Consider the following 18,717-nt stretch of genomic DNA (forward strand, 5'->3'; position numbering starts at 1 on the left):
CCTTTTGGATTAACACCCAGTCCTATTCCAGGTCCATGATTTCCACACTTGGGACAGGCCTGTATGATAGAGCGAGCTTCGTTTTCTGATAACCCATATTGCCTTCTTAAACCCTTTGAGTTTTGATGAAATATTTCATGACCCTGCCTAGCTTGTAAAAATTTATCTACAGGTGGTACATGACACGCTGGACTGACAAGATTGTCCGCTATCTGATTGCCTTGTCCTAAACCCAACTCCCATTGATGGCTACGGATATGAATGACACAACACGGAGCCACTCGCTGAGAGATGGTTGATCTTAATTGAATAAATAGTTTCCCTAGCGGAGGATTATTTGTTTCCCTAATCAGTGCATCTTGAATTCTTGGTATAAGCCCAGCTACATATAGAGAATCAGTCACCACATTCAAAGGATGATCAGGCCAGTTCCCTAATGCCCATACCACCGCCATTAATTCTAAAGTCTGTAAGGTATCTCCAGCTTGCCCTTGCAAAATCTTTTTGCACCATTGATCTGTTTCCCACCATACGCATGCAGCTTGTCTAGAGCGTTTTCCCGCATCTGTGTATACCGTCAATCCCTCGAGTATCGGGCTATCAACCACTTTAGGTTTTTCTAGCCACTGATTTCGTTTTAGAATCTGCCACAATTTCCCTTGAGGTTGCTGAGAGTGCACCTTTCCGCTAAATCCTAACAAAGATTCTTGAATGGCCAACATGTGGCGTATCCACCACTCTAAATCTACAGGGTTAACAGGAATACTGATGTCTGCTGGTTCCTGTCCTGTCAGCTCTATAATTCGCGTTCTCCCTTTTCGGATTAATTCCCCTACGGCTTCAGGATGAGTTTGTATACTGAAACGTGGTTGTACCCATAAGAAAACCCATTCCAAAATTTGAAAAAGGGAGGAATTTGGCAAGTTATCATTACTCTTGTTGTCAATGGCGATCACGGAGTTCATTCCCTGTTGTCCCTTCATCTCCCCCTTCTTGTTTTACCATTGACATATAATGGCAAAAGGTGATTCTTCGGTGTTACAGATAAGCAAAGAAAGTGGCAGTTCAAGAATTCTTCTTGCAGTCCAGGCTATAGTAAGTTTGTTTATAATGTGCTGTAAGGCTACGTGGTGTTTGTCCGTCATATGAATTTCAGCTGCAGGCTGAGTGCCACGCAGTAATTCAATTAGTGGTTTAATGTCTGCATTGGTAATGCCAGCGCAATTGCGAACCCATTGGATGTCGCCTAAGACCGTTTGCACATCAGCCAATGTTTTAAGAGGAGTTTTTAGTGCTATTTTTTGAGGACGAATTTTTGCCTGTTCAATGATCCATCCTAGGTATTTCCAAGGTGGAGACCTTTGGATCTTTTCTGGTGCAATTACAAGTCCCTTGTCTGCTAGCATGGTTGTTAATTGTTGTATATGATGCACTTCAAAAGGAACTTGTTGACAACACAAAATATCATCCATATAATGATAGATGATAGTGTCAGGCCATTTTTCTCTTATCGGTTGCAGTGCCCAGGCGACATATAATTGACACAATGTAGGAGAGTTTTTCATCCCTTGTGGATGAAATACCGCTCTGCTGGTGCTGCTTTATTTATCGAGGGTATGGAAAATGCAAATCTCTGAGTGTCCTGAGGGTGCAGTGGGATTGTGAAAAAACAGTTCTTTAAATCAACTATAAGTATATGCGAATTTTCAGGTAACATATTAGGTGATGGCATTCCAGGTTGTAAGGCTCCCATAGGCAACATTTGGTCATTTATTTTCCTCAAATCACGTAGTAAACGCCACTTCCCACTTTTCTTAGGGATGACAAAAATAGGAGTATTCCATGGACTGACAGATGGTTTGATATGTCCCTCTATAAGTTGTTCGGATACCAATTGTTTAGTTATTTGCAATCGCTCTTTAGTCATGGGCCACTGGTCAACCCAAACAGGGTCATTGGAGATCCATGTTAACGGTGGGTTGGGCGATTGCTCCCCAGTGCCCATGACTAAAAATGCTTTGTAGTCAGCATTGCCCCGATCTGACTGAGAACATCACGTCCAATTAATGCTTCCAAATTTCCAGGGAGTGACAAAACATGGACCTTCAGTGTTGCCCTCTGGCCTTCTGGAAAACTCACTTGAACCGGTTTACTACTTATATATGAGGCTGAGTTCCCTCCCACTCCTGCGATTAATGCCTTTGGGGTTTCTATTTCCCACTGCAACGGCCAATTTGCTTGATTTATAATAGTTATGTCGGCCCCAGTGTCTAACATTGCATTTATTCTTATTGAAAGGTTATCCTGAGTCAAAGTCACAGTTTCGAGTGGGCGATGGTCTAATTTTGTAGTGAAACATACAGCAGGTCCAGTAGAACCAAATCCTTTACACCCACGTTCTTCCCAATCTTGGTTTGATTGACTTAAAGGATTTTTAAAAGCTAATATATGGGCTATCCGACTGCCTTTTGGGATGAAGAGAGGAGGACTTATTGTATAGGCCATAATATGAATTTGACCAGTATAGTCTGCATCAATCACTCCAGGAATTACGATCAATCCTTTTATTCCTGCAGAAGATCGACCTAAAAGGATTCCACCTATCCTATTACTATCAGCTACTAAAGGCCCTACTGCATTGCTAGGGATTTTGCACACTTCTGTATTGGTTAAAGTGAAATCTATTGTTGTTTCCAGGTCGACTCCCAAACTTCCTTTGGTGGCAGCCGAGTGTTTTTGTAAAAACCCTGATTGCTGCTGTTGTTCTGAGGGGGCATTTGTTTCTGCACGTGGCCTCTCCCCGCGCTCGATTTGTAGTTTCCCGAACAGGCCTTAGTAGCATGGGTATTTTTTTGACACCTATCACACCATACGGGAGCACGACAATTTCGCTTGCTATGCCCCTGTTCCCCGCAACGATAGCAGATGCCTTTAAAGGGCTGAACTATTCCTGGAGAGTATTTTCGCCTAACAACAGCTGCCAATGGTTGTACTACTTCTTTGACAGCACTTTGCAGCACAGCTGCCATCGACTCATTTTGTTGTTGAACTCCTGCTCTTTCCACCCAAGAAAGCATTTCTTCCACTCCTGCCCCTTTGGGCAGACTGGCTAGAATGGCCCTGGTAGTGTTATTGGCGTTATCAAAGGCTAAAATTCTAAACATTTGTTGTTTATTGTTCTCTCCCAAATCTGGGTGGTTCATTACTGCATCCCAAAGCCTATCAATAAAGTTGCTATACTTCTCAGTTGCACCTTGCGTCACCGAGCTGAAAGAAGGGCCTTCCGATCCTGGTAAGGAAAGAAACGCATCTAAAGCAAGCTTAGAAGATAACTGTAACATATTGACAGGAAAAGTTAGTTGAACATTTATATCCGCATAACGTCCCCCACCAATGAGCATTTCTGCTGTGATCCCATATAATGGATCCCCTGGCTGTTGATGTTGGGCAGCAGCATTCACTGCCCTCTGAGACCATGACGATCCCCACGACAAAAACTGTGTAGGTGTCAACAGAAGTCTCATCAGACTTTGGCAATCATGGGGACACATCAAATCAGCAGAAAAAATCCAAATAACAATTTGTCGCGAGGCTTCCGATTTAACACCATACTGCGATATAGTATTTTTAGCTTGTTGTAGAATCTTCCAATCATGCGGTTCCCATTTTCCTTGACCGTTGTACTGTACCACCGGAAAAGCCATGGGGCCAATGTTGGATGCAACTCCCCACTGTCCATCCAAAATAGCATCCCGAACAACTCCACTCCATCGGCCAGGATGGTAGCCGCGGTAGGTCTGGAGAAACAGGGTGGCAAATTGTCTCTCGAACCGGCGGTTGACCAAGGTTCTCCTTTTTGCTGAGTCTGTGTAGTCAAGTCCTTTAGTTGTTGCACAACGTCTTTTAACAGCTGATTAATACTTTCTGTTGAATTTTTCTTTTTTCCGCTAGATGGCGGTGTGGCAGCACCGGAGGAATCATTGGAGAGTGGCAAGGGCGGGTAGAGAGGAGGGGCAGAGGGAGGAGGGCGGCACCTTTCCCCGCCTTGAATCGGGGGAGTGGGAGTAGCTGGCCACTCCTCCCCCTTCATGCCCAGCGGTTGCTCTTCCGCTTTTGCCTCACACTGCTGCTGTGCTTTAGCCCCGGCAACTTCCGGCTGCTGTGGCGCAGATGATATTGTCGGGCAAGATGGCGAACATAGACTGTCGGGCGTTTTTAAGTCCTGCTCAACTTTATCGCGCAACTCGGCAACAGTCTTACAGGTGGACCCCGTCATACCCTTCACAGCAGGCAGCCCAAAAAATCGCGCGATCGGTCCCGCCTTGGATTCCATGCTCTTAGACTGTTCCGGCATGGGGTCCGGAGCCAGCATCTGAACAGCCGCACACGCCACCTCCCGTTCAGCTTTCATAGCTTTTAAAGTGTCTAGTACATCTCCCCACAAGTCTGACACAGACTTAATGTCCTTCTCAAATTTTTTATCACCTCCAGTAAGCTTCTGCCACATTAGTTCTCCCAGCTCCCGCCATTCAAGCACAGAAAACAATGTGTGAGTGTCTTTAAAATGTCCCAAACGTTGTCCTAACTTAATTAGCTTGATAAGCTGTTTCACCGTTGTCTCGATCCCTCTCTTAGAGAGTAGTCCTGTGAGCAACGTAGCTGCTGCCTCATTCTCCGTAATAGCAGTGCACCCTCTGGGAGGCAGTTGGCCACTCTGCACCGTTATCTATTCTATTTAAGCGACAGAATAGTACAACTCCCAGTCGCTGGTTTCCCACTCCCCTTCTCTCGCTGCGCTTACCGCAGTCTCGAAGAATTGTAGTCTCTGCTACCAGACCTCTGGGTTACGAGCCCAGCATGTTTCCGCATCCTCTGCTACCAGATGTTGGAGTGACCCGGGGTCGGAATAGGAGCGCGTTCCCGGAGTAATGAGGAGTCCCAATGTGGGTATGGTCATTCTCCTTTATTTCAAGATATTGTGCTACTTTTATAAGCTAGCCACACTAACACGCGCACCTACGAATCGTCTATTGGTTTACAGTCAGCAAGCACACAAATCTTAACATACACAGATTGGTCAAAAGCAGGTGTCCACGCGAACGCTTCCTGCGCCTGCATTCCGTTACATAATCTACTGATATTTACATTCCTCAGCCTGTTTTTCTCTATTCTACTATCACTTCATAGACTCTAAAACTACAATTGCTCTTTAGCAGCCTTATACTATAACTAACAAATCCTCAGTGCTTGGAATGTTCATAGGATGACCGTTATTTAATAAAAATCCCTCCACAACTTACCATCATTTCTCAGCAGTCCTGGCAAACCGAGGAGCTCCCAGTTGATTGGAGGTTAGCAAATGTGACGCCCGTCTACAAGAAGGGCCAGAAGGAGGATCCTGGGGACTACTGGCCTGTCAGTCTGACCTTGGTGCCAGGGAAGAATATGGAATAGATCATCTTGAGTGCCATCACGTGGCACATACAGGACAACCAGGTGATCAGGTCCAGTCAGCATGGCTTTATGAAAGGCAGGTCCTGCTTGACTAACCTGATCTCCTTCTATGACAAAGTGACCCTCTTAGCGGATGAGAGAAAGGCTGTGGATGTTGTTTACCTAGACTTTAGTAAAGCCTTTGACACTGTTTCCTACAGCATTCTCCTGGAGAAATTAGTTGCACATGGCTAGGATGGGTGTATGCTTCACTGGGTTAAAAACTGGCTGGATGGCTGAGCCCAAAGAGTTGTGGTGAATAAAGTTAAATCCAGGTCACAAGTGGTGTTCCCCAGGGCTCAGCATTGAGGCCAGTTCTGTTTAATATCTTGATCAATGATCTGGACGAGGGGATCGAGTGCACCCTCAGTAAGTCTGCAGATGACACCAATCTGGGCAGGAGTGTTGCTCTGCTGGAGGGTACGAAGGCTCTACAGAGGGATCTGGACAGGCTGGATCGATGGGCTGAGGCCAATTGGATGAGGTTCAACAAGGCTCAGTGCTGGGTCCTGCACCTGGGTCACAACAACCCCATTGCAATGCTACAGACTTGGGCAAGAGTGGCTGGAAAGCTGCCCAGAGGAAAAGGACCTGGGGGTGTTGGTCGACAGCTGGCTGAATATGAGCCAGCAGTGTGCCCAGGTGGCCAAGAAAGCCAACAGCATCCTGGCTTGTATCAGAAATAGTGTGGCCAGCAGGACTAGGGAAGTGATTCTCCCCCTGCACTCAGCGCTGGTGAGGCCACACCTCGAATATTGTGTTCAGTTTTGGGCCCCTTACTACAAGAAAGACATTGAGGTGCTGGAGCACATCCAAAGAAGAGCAACGAAGCTGGTGAAGGGTCTAGAGCACAAGTCTTATGAGAAGCGGCTGAGGGAACTGGGGTTGTTTAGCCTGGAGAAAAGGAGGCTGATGGGAGACCTTACCACTCTCTACCTGAAAGGAGGTTGTAGCAAGGTGGGTGTCAGTCTCTTTTCCCAAGTAACAAGTGATAGGACGAGAGGAAACGGCCTCAAGTTGTGCCAGGGGAGGTTTAGATTGGATATTAGGAAAAATGTCTTCACCAAAGGGTTGTCAAGCATTGGAACAGGCTGCCCAGGGAAGTGGTTGAGTCCCCATCCCTAGAGGTATTTAAAAGACGTGTAGAGGTGGTGTTTAGGGTCATGGTTTAGTGGTGGACTTGGCAGTGTTAGGTTAACAGTTGGACTTGATAATCTTAAAGGTCTTTTCCAACCTAAACAATTCTATGATTCTATGAAGCTGTGCTTTCAGTTTTCCCCTCTTCGTGGGCTGGGTGGGCAGTAGGAAATGAGAATCTATTTCTCCACTCTGGAGACCCCAGTTCTGGTTAGGACTTTTCTGAGCTGCTCCTTAGATCCTGCACACACAGAGATGCCCCTGGCTGGTGCTCTGCTGCCAAGAGGGGTCTGCAGGGCAGAGCTGAGCAACAGCAGGTTGGATGGAGTCTGTGAGCACTGACAGGGATGAGACATGGGGACAGAGAAACAGCTCCTGGCACTGACAACTCCCGGCAGCAGATATGGGCAGGGAGTGAGACGGGAGCTGCTCCCAGAAAAGCCGGGGGAAGGTGGATTAGGGCACCTCCCTGCCATCCCTTGCCGTGCCCTGCCATGCCAGAAACCTTCCCCGGTGTAAGCCCCTGGTCTCCTCTCCCACACAGCAGAGCTCTAGGAAAAATAGCATAGATTTTGTCCAGAGTAGCCAAATGTAAAAAGTTTACTGTCTTTTCCTCCACGGACAGTGCTGATGCCCAGCAGGACCAGATCTCCAACGGCAACTCCATCACCCAGTTCCTCCTCCTGGCATTCACAGATACGCAGGAGCTGCAAATCTTGCACTTCTGGCTCTTCCTGGGAATCTACCTGGCTGCCCTCTTGGGAAACAGCCTCATCATCACTGCCATAACCTGTGACCACCACGTCCACACCCCCATGTACTTCTTCCTACTCAACCTCTCCCTCCTTGACCTGGGCTCCTTCTCCATCCCCAAAGCCATGGCCAATTCCCTGTGGGACGTCAGGGCCATCTCCTACTTGGGATGTGCTGCACAGGTCTTTCTGTTTGTCTTTTTTATGTCTGCAGAATTGTACCTTCTTACTGTCATGGCCTATGACTGCTGTGTTGCCATCTGCAAACCCCTGCACTATGGGACTCTCCTGGGGAGCAGAGCTTGTGTCCACATGGCAGCAACTGCCTGGCATTGGGTTTCTCAATGCTCTCTTGCACACTGCCAATACATTTTCACTACTGCTTGGCAAGGGCAATGCTGTGGGCCAGTTATTCTGTGAAGTTCCCCAGATCCTCAAGCTCTCTTGCTCAGACTCCTACCTCAGGGAAGTTGGTGGTGTTGTGGTTAGTGTCTGTTTAGCATTTGGGTGTTCTGTTTTCATTGTGCTGTCCTATGTGCAGATCTTCAGGGCCATGCTGAGGATCCCCTCTAAACAGGGATGGCACAAAACCTTTTCCACATGCCACCCTCACCTGGCCGTGGTCTCTGTGTATGTCAGCACTGGTATATTTGCCTACCTGAAACCCCCCTCCATCTCCTCCCCAATTCTAAATCTGGTAGTATCATTTCTGTATTTAGTGATGCCTCCATCAGTGAGCCCCCTCATCTACAGCATGAGGAACATGAATTCGAGGATTCCCTGAAGAAACTTGTGACTCGATGTTTTTAAGCAGCAATAAACTGCCCATCTTCTTCTGCACATTTTGTTGCACTCGTAATGTAACTCATTATAGACTGAGACTTTCTTTGGTAGCTTGTTTTTAGCTTTTCCTAGTTGTAATAATGCTGTCCACAAAAAAAGTGTCCTTCTTCATGCTGCTTCTGTTTCAGTATCCACCTGTTTTTTATGATCCATGGACTGTGTAAATGAGGAGCCGTGCTCTGTGTGTTTAAACAAAATAAAGGACCCTGCAGTGACTTGTTTGTCTGAGATCCTTCCCCTGAGACCTTTGTAAAGCTGCAGGTGAAGAACCTTGGTGCAGATGTGGAGAGGAAAAACAGCTCTGGCACAGCAGCACTGCCAGGGAGCACCAGTTTCTGGTCTTTCTCAAGCTGCTCTCTTTCCACTCCCACACTCTTCTTCTTAGCCCTTCTGTTGTTTGTCTGAGTGCTCTGGGAGCTTGGTAACAGTCCTGTGGGGTGGCAGTCCTGTGACCACAGGCAGGGACAGGCAATGGGCATTTCTGTGACAGAGCTGGCCTCCATAACAGCATTTCCATCATCAAAATGGATCTTCTCAGGGCAGTGCCTGAAGGCTTAGGTCTTTTTTCGCCCAGAAAATTGCCCAAGAGAGGAAAACACTTGTGAACAGCTAAAGTGTGTGAGTGTGCAGGTTTGGGGCACACAGCAGTGTCATGGACGTTCATGGGAGAGTTCAATCATTGGCACCCAAGAATGTCTCCTTGCACAGCCAGGCCTCCTAGGAGAGACATGAAGGACCAGCAGAGCAGGGTCTGCTCTGTGCCCATGTGCACTGGACACCCATCCAAAGCACACACCATATGCTGCTATGAAGAAAATTAACTCTATCCCAGCCACACCCAGTACACCGAATCTCCCCTCCCACGGCATTCCTGGTAGCAGTTCCATCTCATTCCCTGCCCAGTGCAGACCAACTGTTTGCAATACAACTGTGGTCACCAAATGAACTCCTCCCGAGCCTTGCACAAGCATCAAAGAGTGAAGAGGTGACTCAGGGAGGTCCTTCCCTCACACACCTTGATGTGCTTCCTCAGCCGGTCTTTTTTGGATCCATGAATAGTGAATGGTGAAACATGGTCATCCTCTGAGGATGAGATGGAAAGCCTTGAGAGCTTCTTAACTTAATAAATACTACTTATTATTTTTATGCTAACAAATCTAAACAAATTGAATACGATGTAAATATTTTTCAAGAACATGTCCATATCTTACACCAAATAGCTCAAGAGCAATCTCTGCTCAGGGGTCTGTCAGCTGACTGGTCATGGCTATGGTCTTAGGTACCAGGTCTTGGAGCTTGGGCATAGCACAGTTTAGTGATACTAGCTGTGATGAAAGGGTAAACTGCTGAGCCTAGATTGCCAGATAAAAATCCCGAGAAGAGACATGAGCAGGATGCTCTAAGGAGAAGGAGAATAAAAATTAACCTGTGTTTGGCAAACAGAGAGGAATATCTGGACCTTGCGCCCTTGGGGCCAGCATCAGCCCTGGGGCTGGTGGGGAAGCTGACCCCCCTCTCTGCCCCCCCAGGAGCTGCTGTGCCCTTCAGAGGGCTGGGGCTGTGGTTGAGTGCCCAAAGCTCTGCAACACCCTGCAGTGGACACTACCATGGGGTCCAGGAGGTGGAGAGATCTGGGAAGGGGCTAGGCTGGGCAGGAAAAGGCCTGGAAGAGGAAATGCTGAGAGCTAATCTGTGTGAGTGTGCAGGGTGGGGGCACATAGCAGCATGCTCAAGGTGCAGAGCCAGACGTCATGGTGAAGGAAGCAAGTCACCAAAGGTGCAGAAGAGAGGGGCCTGGTCTGTGCCATATTACCTTGACATCCCAAGGAAACTGCCTCAGGGAAATTGTCCCAGACCAGTCCCACACACCAGCCATTTCCATCTCTGCCATAGGTCATGGGTCAAGATAAGGACAGGGAGATCACTTACTGATTACTGTCACAGACAAAGAAGACGTGACATTTATTGCCAATTAAAAGAATTTGGATAGCGAGAAAAGGTAACAAAAATATTAAAGACCATTGCCCCACACCACTCCTTTTCCCCAGGCTCAAATTACTCCTTCATTCCCAATTCTTCTACCCACCCCAACCTTAAGAGGCACAGGAGGGGTGGGAAATGGGGGGTTTCAGTCAGTACATAACGGTTCATCTCTGTCACTCCTTCCTCCCCATACTTCTCCCCTGTTCCAACGTGGGTCCTCTCCACAGGATCCCGCTGTATTTGCAGTCAGGGCTACATGTTGTTCACTTCTTTCTGTCTTACTTTTCTCCTTTATGCTCACAGAATCACAGAAATACTGAGGTTGGAAGAGACCTCTGGACTTTCCCTTTCCCTTTGTGAACCCATGTCAAAGAAAAGTCCTGTTTAACTAATTTGATATCCTTCTATGATAAGGTCACCCACCCAGTGCATGAAGGGAAGGTAGTAGATCTAGTTTTTCTGACTTTTAGTAAGGTTTTTGATAGTGTCCCTCACAACATCCTTCTGGACAAGTTGTCCAACTGTGGGATGAGCGGGTTCACAGTGCACTGGGTGAAGAACTGGCTGAAAGGCAGAGTTCAAAGGGTTGTAGTGAATGGGGTTACATATGGCTGGCGACCGGTCACCAGTGGTGTTCCTCAGGGCTCAATCCTAGTCCCAGTTCTGTTCAATATATTTATCAATGACCTGGATGCAGGAGTTATGCATTAGCAAGAAGACCTGGATGGACCATTAGCAAGTTTGCTGATGATACCAAAATGGGAGGTGCTGTGTACTGTCTGGAGGGACAAGACACCTTGCAGAGGGATCTAGATAGATTGGAGCATTGGGCTATGATTAATGGGATGAAATTTAATGAGTAAAAAATGCCAGATTCTGGACCTAGGCACAAATATAAATTGGGAGAGGAATGGATGGGGAGCAGCCCTGCAGAAAGGGATCTGGGGGTGCTGGTGAGCAGCAGACTCAATATAAGTCAGCAGCGTGCCCTGGCAGCCAAGAGGGCAAATCGCATCCTGGGGTGCATCAAGCACAGCATAGCCAGCCGGTCAAAAGAGGGGATTATCCCACAGTATTCAGTGTTGGTGCGGCCTCACCTTGAATACTGTGTGCAGTTCTGGGCCCCACAATTTAAGAAGGATGCTAAGGTCCTTGGATGTGTCCAGAGGAGGGCAACAAAGCTGGTGACAGGGCTGGAAGGCATGTCCTCTGAGGAGCAGCTAAGGACTCTGGCCTTGTCTAGGAGGCTGAGGAGCAACCTCATTGCTCTCTACAGCTTCCTGAGGAAGGGACGTGGAGAGGGAGGTGCTGATCTCTTCTCCCTGGGATCCAGTGGTAGGATGCATGGGAATGGTTCAAAGCTGCGCCAGAGGACAGTCAGACTAGATATTAGGGAACATTTCTTTACTGAGAGGTTGTTCAAACCCTGGAACAGGCTTCCTAGAGAGGTGGTCAATGCCCCAAGCCTGTCAGCGTTTAAGAGGCATTTGGACAATGCCATTGATAACATGCTTTAACTTTTGGTCAGCCCTGAAGTGGTCAGGCAGTTGGACTAGATAGGCATTGTAGGTCCTTTCCAACTGAACTATTCTGTTCTGTTCTGTTTTATGCTATGCTATGCTATGCAATGCTATCCTATGCTATGCTATGGTATTCTACTAATTTAATCCAAAACCATCACAGTTCTGTGACAAGACATGGACCTACAGCTCTCCCTGGCTGTGCACATTTGGGCTGCAGCACCTCAGCTGTGGCACCAGGGTAGAGGACAGCCTTCTCACAGGGAAACCTGAGCAGTTAGTGCTGTGCTGCACGTACAGTGTGGTTTTCACGCCTGTGCTGTGCTGCACAGATCACTTGGCCGCAGGACAACCTCAGCAGCTCATTGTCCCAGAGGAGCTGCAGGCAGCTCACACTCTGTACTGGCCATTATGCCACCTGCCTGGCTTTGCCTGTACCTAACAGTGAAGCAACAAGTTCTCATGAGAAGATTGTTTCTGTTGGACTGTAGAAAGGATAAATCATAGAATAGTTTGGATTGGAAGGGACCTTTAAAAGTCATCTAGTCCAAACTGCCTGCTGTGGGCAGGGACATCTTCAACTAGATCAGGGTGCTCAGAGCCCCATCCAGCCTGACCTTGAATATTCCTAGGGATGGGGCATCTACCACCTCTCTGGGCAACCTGTGCCAGTGTTTCACCACCCTCATTGTAAAAAATTTCTTCCTTATATCTAGTCTAAATCTACTCTCCTTTAGTTTAAAACCATTCCCCTTGTCCTGTCGCAACAGGCCCTGCTAAAAAGTTTGTCCCCATCTTTCTTATAAGCCCCCTTTAAGTACTGAAAGGCTGCAATAAGGTCTCCCCGAAGCCTTCTCTTCTCCAGGCTGAACTGGTGACAACTCTCAGCCTTTCCTCATAGGAGAGGCGTTCCATCCCACTGATCATTTTTGTGGCCCTCCTCTGGACCCTCTCCAACAGGTCCATCTCTTCCTTGTGCTGAGGGCTCCAGAGCTGGATGCAGGACTCCAGGTGGGTCTCATCAGAGCAGAGCAGAGGGGCAGAATCACCTCCCTCGACCTGCTGGCCACGCTTCTTTTGATGTAGCCCAGGAGACGGTTGGCCTTCTGGGCTGCGAGCGCACATTGTCAGTCATGTCCAGCTTTTCATCCACCAGTACCTGCAAGTCCTTCTCGGCAGGGCTGCTCTCAATCCCTTCATCCCCCATATTGTATTGATACCGGGGGTTGTCCTGACCCAGGTGCAGGACCCTGCACTTGGCCTTGTTGAACCTCATGAGGTTCACACGGGCCCACTTCTTGAGCTTGTCCAGGTCCCTCTGGATGGCATCCCGTCCCTCAGGCGTGTCAACTTGCACCACTCAGCTTGGTGTCGTCTGCAAACTTGCTGAGTGTGCACTCGATCCCACTGTCTATGTCATTGAAGAAGATATTAAACAGTACTGGTCCCAATATGGACCCCTGTGGGACACCACTTTTCACCTATCTCCATCTGGACATTGAGCTATTGACCACTACCCTCTGGATGTGACCATCCAACCAATTCCTCATCCACCGGACAGTCCACCCATCAAATCCCTCTCTCTCCAGTTTAGAGAGAAGAATGTTGTGGCGGACCGTGTCAAAAGGCCTTACAGAAGTCCAGATAGATGACATCTGCAGCTCTTCCCATGTCCACCGATGTAGTCACTTCATCAAAGAAGGCCACTAGGTGGGTCAGGCAGGACTTGCCCTTGGTGAAGCCATCCTGGCTGTCTCAAATCACCTCCCTGTCCTCCATGTGCCTTAGCATAGCTTCTAGGAGGATCTGTTCCATGACCTTCCCAGGCACAGAGATGAGACTGAGTGGCCTCTAGTCCCCCGAGTCTTTCTTTTTTCCCTTTTTAACAATGGGCATTATGTTTCCTCTTTTCCAGTCAGCAAGAACTTCACGGGACTGCCACGACTTCTCAAATATGATGGACAATGGCTTAGCAACTTCATCCACCAGTTCCCTCAGGACCTGCAGATGGATCTCATCAGGTCCCATGGACTTGTGCACCTTCAGGTTCCTTAGGTGGTGTCGAACCTGGTCTTCTCCTACAGTGGGCGGCTCTTCATTCTCCCAGTGCCTGCCTTTGCCTTCTGTGGCTTGGGCAGTGAGGCTTGAGCACTTGCCGGTGAAGACCGAGGCAAAAAAGTCATTGAGTACCTCAGCCTTATCCGTATCCCAGGTCTCCCGTTTCGTTCTGGAGGGGACCCACATTTTCCCTAGTCTTCCTTTTATCTCCAACATACCTATAAAAGCTTTTCTTATTGCCCTTGACGTCCCTGGCCAGATTTAATTCTATCAGGGCTTTAGCTTTCCTAACCTGATCCCTGTCTGTTCAGACAATTTCTCTGTATTCCTCCCAGGCTACCTGTCCTTGCTTCCACCCTCTGTAGGCTTCCTCTTTGTGTTTGAGTGTGTCCAGGAGCTCCTTGTCCATTCATCCAGGCCTCCAGGCGTTTTTGCCCAATTTCCTTTTTGTTGGGATGCATTGTTCCTGAGCCTGGAGAAGGTGATCCTTGAATACTACCCAGCTTTCTTGGGCCCCTCTTCCCTCCAGGGATTTGTCCCATGGCACTCTACCCAGCAGATCCCTGGAGAGGCCAAAGTCTGCTCTCCTGAAGTCCAGGGTAGTGAGCTTGCTGTGCGCCCTCCTTGGTGCCCTAAGGATCTTGAACTCCACCATTTCATGGTCACTGCAGCCAAGGCTGCCCTTGAGCTTCACATTCTCCACCAGCCCCTCCTTGTTGGTGAGAATAACGTCCAGCATAGCACCTCTACTCGTTGGCTTCTCTACCACTTGGAGAAGGAAATTATCATCGACGCATTCCAGGAACCTCCCAGAATGCTTACACCCTGCCGTGTTGTTCCTCCAATAGATATCGGGGTGGTTGAAGTCCCCCATGAGGACCAGGGCTTGTGAATGTGAGGCTACTCCTATCCGTCTATAGAGGCCCTCATCCGCTTGGTTTTCCTGGTCAGGTGGCCTGTAGCAGACCCCCACCGTAATGTCACCTATCCCTGCCCTCCTTTGAATCCTGACCCATGAGCTCTCAGTCAGCTCCTCATCCATCCCCAGGCAGAGCTCCATGCACTCCAGCTGGTCATTGACATAAAGGGTGACACCCTCTCCTCGTTTCCCCTGCCTGTCCTTCCTAAAGAGTCAGTTTGTTATAGTATTCTTTCCATGTAAGAATCCTATAGTACCTCGAACTACCAAACCAGGAGACTATTCTATGGATAGGGTCTGCATACTATGCTGTGTGTGGTCGGCAGCCCATTCAATGCTACACCACCTGGGGTTTCCACCATTTAGAAGGACATAAGATTAGCTATATAATTCTCTCTTTATGGTGTTAGCACTAACGAACAGCATTTTAAAAGATGCCTTACAGAGTCTGAGGGCCTTTCTTACTGGGATCATAACAGACCAGCACCTCCTGGTGAAAACCTCTCTCAGCACCCTTGGATACAGCCCCTCTGGTCCCATGGATTGATAAGGGTGTAGTTTGCTCAAGTAACCCCTGGTTTGATCCCCATCCACCGCTGGATTTTCCCATCCTGAGTCCTGCCTCAAAGCACAAAGGCCTGCGAGACCTCTCTGGTGGTAACTGAGATCTACCTACACCTACTCTTTCTAAATTTAGCAGTGGTCCCACAGTATCTCTGTTTCTTCTTTAGCTGTTCCTGAAGTACCAAAAGCTCATCTTGGTGCCTTTGAATTCCCTTTCAAGTTTCAATTGAGTTTTGATATGGACTGTTGCTGTGCTTGTAGGATGTCATCCTTGAAGACAAGATGTATCCAGGCATACTGTGAAAATGATTGGTGTGTTCCTTGACTGTATCATCAAGGGAGTGAGTAAAGACCCCAGTGTGATGTGCTTTGTGTTCATGCAGTGCCTGCAGCTGTTGGGTAGAGAAGGGACAGACCTTGCCTCTCTGATGGCATCTGATGACTGATGCCTCTGACGGATGGCATCAGTCAATGGCACACAGGCACCAAATCACACTGTCTGCGATGCCATCTGGGATGTCTATCACGCAATCACCTGAATGGGAATTGCTTTCCTGTAGGTCCTGTGCTGTCCCTGCCAGCCCTGGCACCTCATGCAGGTCTGTGGGCCTGGATTTGAACATGAAATGGAGTAGATACCCTGAATTCTGTAAGTCAATATGGGGCTGAACATGAGGCAACTGCCAATGTAGTCAGTGAAGATCTAGTAAATACAGTAGAAGGAGAAGAGAAAGACTGAGCTCTCCCTATGGCACATGACTCGAATCATTTGGGTGAATAATTCTATAGGCCACCCTGAACATAATGACTGGGGACAGGTTCAGTTGCCCTCATTTTGGGCATCAGCTGTCATTTCAGTTGGCCAAAGGAAATTCCCAACAGCCTCCAAGAGGATGCCCACAGATATTGCCCTGTCACTATGAACTGGAATTTGAGTTTGCAGGTACTTGCACATACCTTTAGACCACCATTGGCATCTCACATGTCACCAGACATTTGCACCTGAACACCTCCCTCCTGGCCTCCATCTCCAGTTATTACCATGGGACCTTAGAAAAGGAGCTCACATGCAGGTCCCTATTTTGTGCCCACCTGAAGTGAGGCAAGAGGAATCCCACCTCCTGTGGGTTTGTGGCAGGCATGGGAGGGAGGTGAATCCCTTTCAGGCCCCAGGACTACAAACCCAGGATGAGATGCCTCGACTGACACAGGTGAATTCCTTCCCTCAACAGGGGTAAAGGAGATCCCTGCCTGTCCTGATCTGGCTGTCCTGCCTAAAGACGGGCCAAGAAAAAGTGATTCTTGGAGCCAACTCTTTTCCTGATTGGAGAAATGTCACTGCTGAAATGAAGCGTCTCTCCCCAGCTGAGTGATTCCTTCAGCCTGTTTCACAGCAGGTTCCCCTGGAGCCCCAGGGACACTCAGAAGGAGCCCCGAGGGGGCAGAGAAAGTGCTGCCTTGGGCTGGTCCTCTGCTGCTGAGCTGGGCTGGGCTCCTGGGATGGAGGGAGCTCATAGTAAGCGGGCAACGGTACAGAGAGACAGCCCTGCCCAGGAGCAGCTCCTCTGCAAAGCACAGCGGGGCTGAGGACACTGCCTGCAGGCACCGAGGGGAGAGGATGAGGCAGAGAGAGGTTAGAGGCAGCCTGCGGGGGGAGAATGCTGAGAGTTGACTGGAGGAGAAACCTTCACAGCCCTTGACACGGTGAGTTTCTGGCCGTAGGGATCTCCTAAAGCTTATACATCCCACAGTTTACAGGATCTGTCACGTCTCTCACAGTTTCTCTGTTGTAGAGGAGAAGAACATGCTCCAGAGCAGGGATGCCCTGCTGCACTGTCAGAGAGACAGGGCATGACAGCTGCCTTCTACTGGGGATGGCTGCAGGGGTGTGCAGCTAGGGGTGCCCAGGGCTGTCCTTCGAGCAGGGTCCCTGCACCCCAGGGGCTGTGTGCTGGGGCAGGGACTTTGCCGCCTGCCAGGGACAGCATCTCAGCCTGCCCGGGGAGCTCCCCATGGCGCAGCAAGGAGAAGTTGTGGGTGGAAGGAGTGACCCCTGGCAAGGAAGGACAGGGTCCTTTTGCTGTTGAGAGGGTGCTGTGTGGGTCAGGGCTACTCACAGCTCCAGATCATCATGAGGAACCTTCCAAGGGGATGTTTCAAGGGGAAGGTGACGGCAGGGTTTACTATAAAGATAAGGAGATTCCATGAGTCTGTGTTTTCAGTTTCCTACTCTGAGGGCAGGGGAGAGAAGAGGCGCAGTGGGGGAGGGAAAGGGAAATAGAGAAGGACCTGTCAAGATTGAACAAGTCATTGAGACTCCTGAACTGTATCTCTGAGTGGTCAGTAGGTCTGCTAATAGCCTCCTAAAGTGCTTTCAGCCACTCCCCTGCCTATGGACAGCACCAGCATCACCTTTGCTGGACCCATCAAGCTGTTCTGACCTTTGAACCTCCAAACAGGAACATGTGCCTGGCCAGTGCCCTGCAAACAGGCAGGTTTCTGTAGGGCTGAGGTGAGGGCACAGAGGTTGCCATGGGGTCTGTTAGCAGGGAAAAGACATGGGACAGGGAAACACCTCCCAGGAGAAAAATCTCCCAGCAGCAGGGATATAATCAGGGAATGAGAGGAAACTAAACCAAGAAATATTGTGGGAGGGGGAATGCAGAAATCTCCTTATCATCCCCTCCAATTCAGACCCCTTCCTCTGAGCTAGCCCTCTTGCCTCTTCTCCCACCCAGCAAAACCTCTGCCCTCAGGGCAGTGGGGTCCAAGGCATGAACCACCTCCTCTACAGCCAGAGCTCCAGCAGAGCTGCAGTGCTGCTCTCCAGCCACGTGCCCAGATCCCTCTGCAGAGCACAGGGGCTGACAGCAGCTGCCCAGCAATTTTGGTGTCTGGGAGGTGGCGTGCACAACTGGGTAAGGGTAACGCTGTCCTGAGTGCCCGTCTGCCTCTGCCCTTGCCTCTCTCAGCCAGACCCTCACTGTATTTTTCCTTGTTTCTCCACTGTGTTATTGTTATTGTTATCTTGTTCTTGCTGTCAGGCTCTCTGGGGATGGGAGTTTTAGCTGCAGAGTCACACACTGAACTTGTGGGTCCTTTCATGCAGGTGTGTCCATGGGAACAAGAGTCCCAGCTTTCCTCTAACCTGTGGGGTTGTGGGCAATGCTGTCTGTGGGGTTGGGGAATGAGCTGATTTTTCCCTTACAGAGATGCCATCATTAGGACACGTGGCTATCTCCTCAGAGTGGCCTTCCAAGCTGTCAGCTGCCCTCCAGGATGCAAACCTGTCCCGTAGCAGCTTTGTATTATCTGAAAGTCCCATGGAGAAGGCAAAGACTCTGCGACTGAGGAAATGCTGTTGGGTTGGTGAAATGAGCCATGTTTGTCCTTGGCTAGAAGTGGGGTTCTGAGACCTTGAGAAAGGGTGAGACATTTCGTGGTCCGT

At 49.0% G+C, this 18,717-nt stretch overlaps 1 pseudogene; it reads left to right on the top strand.

Moving 5' to 3' along the window:
- Positions 1-6,984: 6,984 nt before the first annotated feature.
- LOC142083288 (olfactory receptor 14A16-like) lies at positions 6,985-8,192 on the top strand (annotated as a pseudogene).
- The last annotated feature ends 10,525 nt before the right edge of the window (positions 8,193-18,717 follow it).

Source organism: Calonectris borealis, chromosome 5 (genome assembly GCF_964195595.1).
Source record: "Calonectris borealis chromosome 5, bCalBor7.hap1.2, whole genome shotgun sequence".
Lineage (NCBI taxonomy): Eukaryota > Metazoa > Chordata > Aves > Procellariiformes > Procellariidae > Calonectris > Calonectris borealis.